General features: G+C 44.1%; 1 protein-coding gene across 1 annotated transcript in view; it reads right to left on the reverse strand.

Moving 5' to 3' along the window:
- TULP3 (tubby like protein 3) overlaps positions 1-9,302 on the reverse strand; it is a 45,528-nt gene that overhangs the window by 35,767 nt on the left and 459 nt on the right. The gene's annotated exons all lie outside the window — the stretch shown is intronic.

Genomic DNA, 9,302 nt, shown 5'->3' on the forward strand with positions numbered 1-9,302 from the left:
TGAGTACAGGGGCACAATCACCTCCCTACTTCTGCTGGTCACACTATTTTTGATACAAGCCAGGATGCCATTGGCTTTCTTGGCCACCTGGGCACACGGCCGGCTCATATTCAGCCGTTTGTCAACTAAAACCCCCAGGAATAATAATAAATAGGAATAATAATAATAATAATAAATAATATAATAATAGTAATAATAGAATAAATAATAAATAATAGAATAATATTAGAATATTAGAATAATAGAATAATAGAAATAGAATAATAGAATAATAAATAATAATAGAATAAATAATAGAATAATAATAAATAGGAAAAAAAATACATATTTTATTGATGACGTGCAGAAAAGCAGGGCTAGCCAAAATTTCAGTTTAAACAGGAAATTCTCCGTCTGGTCTAGGTATGCAGAAATGTCCCATGATGTGAAGTCACAAGCTGGCAGGCAGCGCTGAATATAACCCTAACGAGGAAAATCAGAGTGATGGAGCAACCTTCCTTCTAGCGCTTGGTCATCATCAAAGCCTAAAGTGATAACTGGACAAAAAAAAGAGCTTCCTACACGTACACACGCTTCAAACTTTTTTCTACCCCCGGCAGCGGCGCGGGTGTTGTTCCAGAGCTGACAGGAAAAGGCTGTGCCGGAGTCGCTCCCCCAGCTCACCGCTGAGGAATGCAAGGAGCCTGCTAACGCAGCTGAAGGCTTCCAACAGGAACCCTCCTTCAGATGGACTGACTACACGGAGGAGTTCCTATAAAGGCTCTTCAGACATACCCATACAAAACCATTATGCTTTTCTATTGGAAGGGTTTACATGCAACAAGAGGAATTAAATATCATAGAATCATAGAATGGTTTGGGTTGGAAGGGACCTTAAAGATCATCTAGTTCCAACCCCCTGCCCTGGGCAGGGACACCTCCCACCAGACCAGGTTGCTCAAGGCCCCATCCAGCCTGGCCTTGAACACCTCCAGTGATGGGGCATCCACGACCTCCCTGGGCAACCTGTTCCAGTGCCTCACCACCCTCACTGTAAAGAATTTCTTCCTAGTATCTAACCTAAATCTCCCCTCCACAGCTTAAAACCATTGCCCCTTGTCCTGTCGCTACTCTTCTTTGTAAAGAGTCCCTCTCCGGCTCTTCTGTAGGCTCCTTTCAGGTACTGAAAGGCCGCTATAAGGTCTCCCCAGAGCCTTCTCTTCTCCAGGCTGAACAACCCCAGCTCTCTCAGCCTGTCCTCATAGCAGAGGTGCTCCATCCCTCTGATCATCCTCATGGCCCTCCGCTGGACCCACTCCAACAGGTCCATGTCCTTCCTGTGCTGAGGACTCCAAAGCTGGACACAGTACTCCAGGTGAGGTCTCACAAGCACAGAGCAGAGGGGCAGAATCCCCTCCCTGGCCCTGCTGGCCACGCTTCTCCTGATGCAGCCCAGGACACGGTTGGCTCTCTGGGCTGCCAGCGCGCACTGCGGGCTCGTGTTGAGCTTCTCATCCACCAGCACCCCCAAGTCCTTCTCCTCAGGGCTGCTCTCCAGCCATTCTCCGCCCAACCTGTAGTTGTGCCTGGGATTGCCACGTCCCAGGTGCAGGACCTTGCACTTGGCTTGGTTGATCCCATAGGAAAAGGAAAAATAAGTGGCGTTTTTGTAGCTACAACACCATGGTTCAAAACAGGGAAAAAAAAACCCAACCCGACCACCAAATCAGCCAACAATTTATCTTTGATAAATAAGACTGAAAATATTCAAGCAGCCTGTCACAATCTTCTTCTTCCCAGCCATTCCAGTAGAGCACACTACACAAGATCCTGTCCACCAACTCCTCTGCTACATTTACCAGAATCCACTAACTTTCCTGCTAAAACTGCATGACGGGTAACAGACACATGCCACGGAGAAAGGAAAAATGGCCCAGAATGTAACACAGAAGTGAAGACTAACAATTATCCAGGATACAGAATAAAAACAAGAGTGGGAAAGCAACAATTTAACAAAAAAAAACTCATTTAAGAAGATAAAACAGCATGTCTGAATGTGGGAGAAGATAGCAAGACACAAAGGGGTTCACAGATCCATATCTCTTCCCCCCCCTCATTTAAGAAGATAAAACAGCATGTCTGAAACTCATTTAAGAAGATAAAACAGCATGTCTGAATGTGGGAGAAGATAGCAAGACACAAAGGGGTTCACAGATCCATATCTCTTCACAGATCCATTTCCAGACTCAACATAATCCAACACGAAGCAAAAGGTCTTATTTTTAAACAATACCACTTCAAATTCCTGCTGAAATCAGAATTAGCCTTGTTTTCATACCATAAGCACAAATTAAAGTGTTGCAAGTGTTGAATTAAAGTGTTGCAATAGGAATATGAATGACAAATGTATTATAGATGTGTTTATTTGGTCTTTCCTAACCATTTTCAGAATATCAAACTAACCACAATGATGAGATAAACATCTGTTAAATAACTTGTGAGTTCTATATGCAATTAAGGCTTCATTTTTATGCAGTTTGTTTTCATTTCTGTAAGAAAGGCCCACTACATCTATTGACAATTATTTCAGGATGGACATATCATTTTTCAATAAAACACTGCGATTTTGGAATTACAGGCTATGTTGTACAGCATACATGGATAAACAGAGTTAATGCTCTTGTTTTCATTGCAACCTCTCTGTGTTCCTGAATATATTAGACTTAAAAATCCCAAAATAGTTATGCTCTAAACACTTGGCAACAATTACCATTGTATCAGCCAAACACAAACCCACAGTATAATGCAACTCTGAGAATAATGAAATACCCTGATAAACAGGAGAACATAGAAAATAGGGCAAGAAAGCAATCCACTAGTCTTCCCGTTCTGTCTTAAGTCCACACAAGAGAAAGGACTCTAAAGAGCTGAAGAGGGTTCAGCAGAAAGTTGAACAAATTGACCAAGAACTGGAAAATGTACCTATTAGCAAGATTTGAATCATAGAATCATAGAATTGCCCAGGCCGGAAGGGACCTCCAAAGGTCATCTAGTCCGACCTCCCCGCAGTCAGCAGGGACACCCCCAACTAGACCAGGTTGCCCAGGGCCTCGTCGAGCCTCTCCTTGAATATCTCCAGGGATGGGGCCTCAACCACCTCCCTGGGCAACCTGTACCAGGGCTCCACCACCCTCACAGTAAAGAACTTTCTCCTGATCTCCAATCTAAATCTGCTCCCCTCCCACTTAAAGCCATTGCCTCCAGCCTCCATGATTCTGTGGTTCTGGAGGTCACAAGATAAATGGAGACAGTTTAGAGCCTGAGTCTGAGAGAACAAATTAGATGACAATAAAGAATACAGGCTGTTGCAAGAAAATGCAACAGGAGCACAAGCATCATGAAAAGGTTAAATTCTGAGCTCAGAACTATTTTGACTACTGTACTACTTAGTGTTTCATATGCCGTTCAAAAACTGACTCACCAAATACCAAAGATTAGCTCCTCCCAAGGAAACACAACAAGGAAAATAAAGCAGCATTCGACAGACAGAAGCTAGTATGGACTATAAAGAAGAGTGCAAACACAGAATCACAGAATCTTCTAGGTTGTCCAACCGTCAACCTAACTGACAAAAATAGACACCCACACAACAAACAAGGAGCATCATCACTAAACCATACCTCCCCTACAGACAGAAGCTAGTGGATCTTCTATCTGGACTATAAAGAAGAGTGCAAACACAAGTCTATGTCATTCTTTACTATACTATACTGGGAGAACAGAAGGCAGGTTCTTGTTTTCCTTAGCCAGAAAAGTCTCAAGTAATCCATTACAGCACACCTAAATTGAAAGGAGTATTCTTTTCCTGGAAGAAAGGTCAAAAGAAGCCAGAAATCCACACATGCCATTAACCATTAAAACCATCACAGATGCTGGGAGGGTGGCACAGAGGAAGACAACCATAAGAATAAGAATACGCACATAAACTTATCTTTAAGTGTGTAGCCAAGCAAGGGGTCTAAAACTTGGGGTTTTTTTACAATATTTGTAAGAAAAGGGACACAAGGAACCTCCTGCTTCTCGTATTCCTTCAAGAGTTCCCAGCCGGTGACTGCACGAGTTCCTGACATTAACAGGGAAGGTACAAATTCTCAACATAGCTTGAATAAGGACTTTTCAGCTCTTAACCACCAATACAATGGCAGAATCCAAAATCACGTTTACTCAGGTGAATTTCATGAAACTTAGGTTTCTGCAAAGGAAAAGAAAGAGACATCTATTCCATAAGCAGAACACCAGCTTTCTATTCAATGTCCTCTCAACTACACACTCCAAAATCCCAGAGCAATTTCATTTGTAGAAATTGCTGTACCCAAGGAAAAAGCAAAGTAAGATTCTTGGAAAGATTAAAAAGCGGTTAAATGGCACACGGTGAGATGAACCCGAGTAGATAACAAAACTCAAAGTTTTCTGAAAAGCAGCATTACCACACTTCATGCCAAAAATTGCACTTGTTTTATAGTCTTTTAAACTAAAAATGATGAAAGGAACATAAATGAAATTTTCTGAAGTGACACAGTTGACTCCTACAGATGCCATACTGATGCCAGATACCAGTGGCTAAAGGAGGGGAAAAAAAAAGGAAAAAGAAAAAAAAAGCAGAAGAGAAAAAAAATAATGGTTGTCTCTATAAAATGGGTTACCAGTAACCTAAATTCCAAATTGCAAGAGATGGGAGAAGAACTTACTAGAAACTAAAGAAACAATTTAAATAAGGATCAACTTTAAGACAGTTCTCTCATTGTTGTAACAACTGCAGTCACAAGTTGCATTTCAAGTTGTATTTGGAAATTTTAGTGCCAGGTGTAACAGTTCTGCTACTTTTTCTCTGTTGCCAGTGATCCTGGGCTGCATAGGGAAGAGTGTGGCCAGCAGGTTGAGGGAGGTCATTCTCCCCCTCTGCTCTGCACTGGGGAGGCCACAACTGGAATCCTGCGTCCAGTTCTGGGCCCCCCAGTTCAAGAGAGACAGGGAACTACTGGAGAGGGTACAGCCGAGGGCAACAAAGATGATGAAGGGCCTAGAGCATCTCCCTGGTGAGGAAAGGCTGAGAGAGCTGGGGCTCTTTAGCCTGGAGAAGAGAAGGCTGAGGGGAGACCTAATTAACGCTTACAAGTATCTCAAGGACAGTTTGAGGAAGGATGGAGCCAGCCTCTTTTCAGTGGTTCCCAGTGACAGGACGAGGGGCAACGGGCACAAGCTGGAACATGGGAAGGTCCACACAAATCTGATGAAGAACTTCTTTGGGGTGAGGGTGGCAGAGCCCTGGCACAGGCTGCCCAGGGAGGGTGTGGAGTCCCCTTCTCTGGAGATCTTCAAGCCCCGCCTGGATGCTCCTGAGTGATGTGCTCTGGGAAGCCCTGCTTTTGGACTGGATGATCTCTAGAAGGTCCCTTCCAACTCTGACAATTCTGTGATCGGTGAGGAGACACGGCCGGGACAGTTGACCCCAACTGACCAAAGGGATATTCCATAGCATATGATGTCGCGCTCAACCATATAAAGCTGGGGGAAGAAGGAGGAAGGGGGAGGACATTTGGGGTTATGGTGTTTGTCTTCCCAAGTAACCATTCCGCATGATGGAGCCCTGCTTTTCTGGAGAGGACTGACCACCTGCCTGCCGAACACTACTGCCCCTGGGAAGTAGTTAATGAATTCCTTGTTTTGCTCGGCTTGCGTGTGCGGCTTCTGCTTTACTTAATAAACTACCTTTACCTCAACCCATGAGTTTTTCCTCACTTTTACTCCTCTGACTCCCTTCCCCACCCCACTGAGGGGGGAGTGAGCAAGTGGCTATATGGGGCTTAGTTGCTGGCTGAGGTTAAACCACAACCAGCGATTCCTTCTTCATTCACACCAGCAGCAGCAGCATCACATTGCAGTCAAAAAGTTCTTCTTTCTTTTGAAACTGTACTCGGAGGATCACATCCCTACCACATTTATAAAATATTTAGATTTCTCTCATTATGGACAGATTTCTTGGTTATAATATTCAGGCTTGAAAAGGATGAAGCAAACAAGATATTAAGGCAATTCTCTTTTATCTAAGGATAAGATACGCAGAATTATAAATCCTGGGATTTACAAAACACTGCTTGTTAATTTCAAGGTCATCCATGGCCAAATAAAAATACCTAAGGACTAACAGAGATGCTGGTAGGCTTTTAAAAGGAAATGTAAAAATCTCTGTCTTCTCTGGGTTACAAGTACAGCTGAAATCATTAGCAAAGCCTTTTGTCTTTTTTCCCCAAAATTATAGTTAAGGTACATCTATACAAAACTGTCAAGGCCAGCAGCCACCATGATTCCTGACAACCTCAACCCACGCTAAGTTTTTTCAAGTATGTAAAGGGCTTTTGGCTGGTCAGCAATATATGAAATTACTTTTGAACCTTTTGAACCTAACAGGCTCTTTTTCTTCATCAACTTTTGAAGACACAGAAGTAATATTCCAGAACTCCTGACTTCACAAACTGAAAACCACTTACTCATCCATGTTTAGTCATCCAAGAAGCATCCAAATTACAGGAGGGACTGCTGTAACTGACACCCAGGTTTGCAGTCTTTGTAGACCCAGTCAAGATTTTTGTATCTTGAAAATTATTTTCTTTATATTATGTTCATAATTCATTACATTTACAATTACATTCATCTGCAGGTCAGAAGCTGAAGCAAACTTGCAAGGCAGCATGTGGGAAGCTTTAAGTATTCTTGTATGCTGTATTATAATTGTGCAAAAAGGTGAAATTCAGTCTCCAAGACCCTAAAATACATATTACTGTAAGAAACAAATTCCCTTTTCAATATTTTTAAAGCTCACAGTGATTTAGAATTACTTTTATCTGAATGTTTCTACTGTATTCAACTTTATTCAGTTCGTGTTAAGTCTCAAAATGGACCTTCCCAAAAGAAGGCAGAAGGTATAGCATGTATCAAAACCACGAAACAGCTCTATCAACCTTCTTTTCTAAAGCATTAAGACACTAGTGCCATGTCTACCTGAAAGTTAATCAAACTTTAAAATGAACTTGAGCAATTCCAGTTGCAGCTACCTTAAATGGAAGGTAGTGTTAGGGGATAAGGGATAGAAACGCAAAGTTTCAAGGGACAGCCTGTTTCAGAGATGGCCTAAAGCAAGACCTCAGCCGTCTACCTATCACCAAGTATCCCACAGCACATCTATAAAACTACACCCAATTATTTTGGACTTGTTCCCTTCATCTCTAACCGCCAGAAATAAAATACTTTTTATATCCTAATGCGTATTTTACATGTTGCTCAGTAGCAAAGGTATTCCACCTCAGGGAGGGGGCACGGGGGAGGAGGCAAAAAACCCCAGTGCCAACTGATCCTCAGGTGCAGCTTTTTTAAACTTTTCAGAACCTTTCTTCTATAAGATGGTAGACAGTATCTTCATTGCTATGAATTGCCAGTTATTATGTATCACATTTAGTTTTTCTATGCAAACCACTGTTTGGACAACTGACAATTTTGTACCAAACAAGAGTTCTAATGACTAAGTCAGCGATTTACAGATAATTTTACTATTCTTTTCTCATGAATGTCTTAAGAATACAGTCTTTTCCTGCAATTTATTATAGTGCTGCTGATCATTCTAAGTTCACAATGAGACCCGTAAAAAATAATAGGCCTTAAGGATCTATTTTAAAACTACATACTTTTATTTAAGTTCATATATTCTAGTTTTCTTTAACTGCAGAGACTAAGAAGGTTAAGGAAATTGTTTCTTTAACAAACTGGAGGTGGGAGAGAAGCAACTATCCCATGAACTGCCATGAGTGTTAGGCTATTTCTGAGGTACCCATAAAGATATGCAAAACAAGTTTCTTAGCAGAAAGAAATTATTCTAGCACAATTGTTATCAGAAAAGCTGTATCATTTCCTGCAGCTTCAACTCTGTCAAATGTTTAATGACCACGCAAGGAAATTCATGTGCATCTGGTCATCAGTTTTCAAAAAATTGTTTCCAGAATTGCTATACAAACCTCAGCCCTTAAGGTCTGCACAGAGAAGTCATCTTCTAATGTTTCACAGCGTATTTGGTGAACCCAAGTGATTACGGGATCCCTTCTAACTCTGTTGCTTCTTTTCACCCTCAGCTGAAATTGCCAAGTATGAGTCATAAATAAATACCATTTCTCTTCTACAATTTGTTCATTATAATTCAACTACTAGAAGTTTAGGTTTCTCTCTTTACTTACTTTTTCTTGCCCCATCCAAACATCAGAGGCACAAAAGATATTTTTCTCTCGTGTTTTTACAGTCACAGTAGAATTCTGGCAAAACCCACTTTCACTGCCTGCCTCTATCCTCACATTTAGCTTCAAATAACTTCCGTTTTGAGCTATTCAAATGCCACAGGCACCATCTCTTTCAAAAAATGTCTTCTCTGAAGTTTACAGATGTTTTTTGTCCTATCACATCAGTGAAGTTCCTTTCAGTTATTCCTCTTTTTCCCTTGGAATGGCAGAGTTTGTGTGACCACGCACCCTCCAGCGCCTCATCAGAACCAGAAGAAGCAGAATAACGCCGCAAAAACGCTCCACAGCAACACCCGGAGAGGAGGAGAGCGGGCCGAGACCCCCCGCGGAACCAGTTTAATCTGTAACTACCGGGACCATACACGAGTATATAACGTTGAAGCACGAAGCGGGTAAAATCACGGCCGGGATTCACACACCACTGTGGCGCCCGCGGGGCGGGGGATGCGGTGAGGGCCGCGGCGCCCAGCCCCGCAGCGCGACGCCACCGCGCGGGGCCCTCAGCAGCGGCGGGACACGCGGCACACACCGCACCGTCCGCCCGGGGCCCCGCCGCGGCCGCTGGGCTCGGCTGGGGCACCGCACGCTCCACGGCCGCTGCTCCTGACGCGATGCGAAGCGGCGCCGGGCTCCTCCCGCAGACACCGCCACCCCAAAACCCCGCCCGCCCGCCGAAAAGTGGAACGGCACCGGGGAAAACACCGCACCCGGCCGCCCTTCACCCAGGTGCGGGCCGCAGACAGCCCCGCAAAGCCCGGAACCCTCTCACCTGCCGCCGGCTGGGCTGCTCCGGCCCCTGGCGCTCTCCATCCCCAGCCCCACCGTTGCTATGGGGCCCCGGCCTCGCTGCTGCCCTTAGCAACGGCACTGGGCAGTGAAGCGCGGCGCGATTGGCCGAAGGCGCAGCACGCAGCCCGCTCATTGGCCACGGCGCCCGTCGGCGGGGGAGGGACGAGCCCCGCACAAGCGCAGGGCGAGGGC

The sequence above is a fragment of the Calidris pugnax genome, unplaced genomic scaffold (assembly GCF_001431845.1).
Source record: "Calidris pugnax isolate Ruff unplaced genomic scaffold, ASM143184v1 scaffold36, whole genome shotgun sequence".
Taxonomy (NCBI): Eukaryota; Metazoa; Chordata; class Aves; order Charadriiformes; family Scolopacidae; genus Calidris; species Calidris pugnax.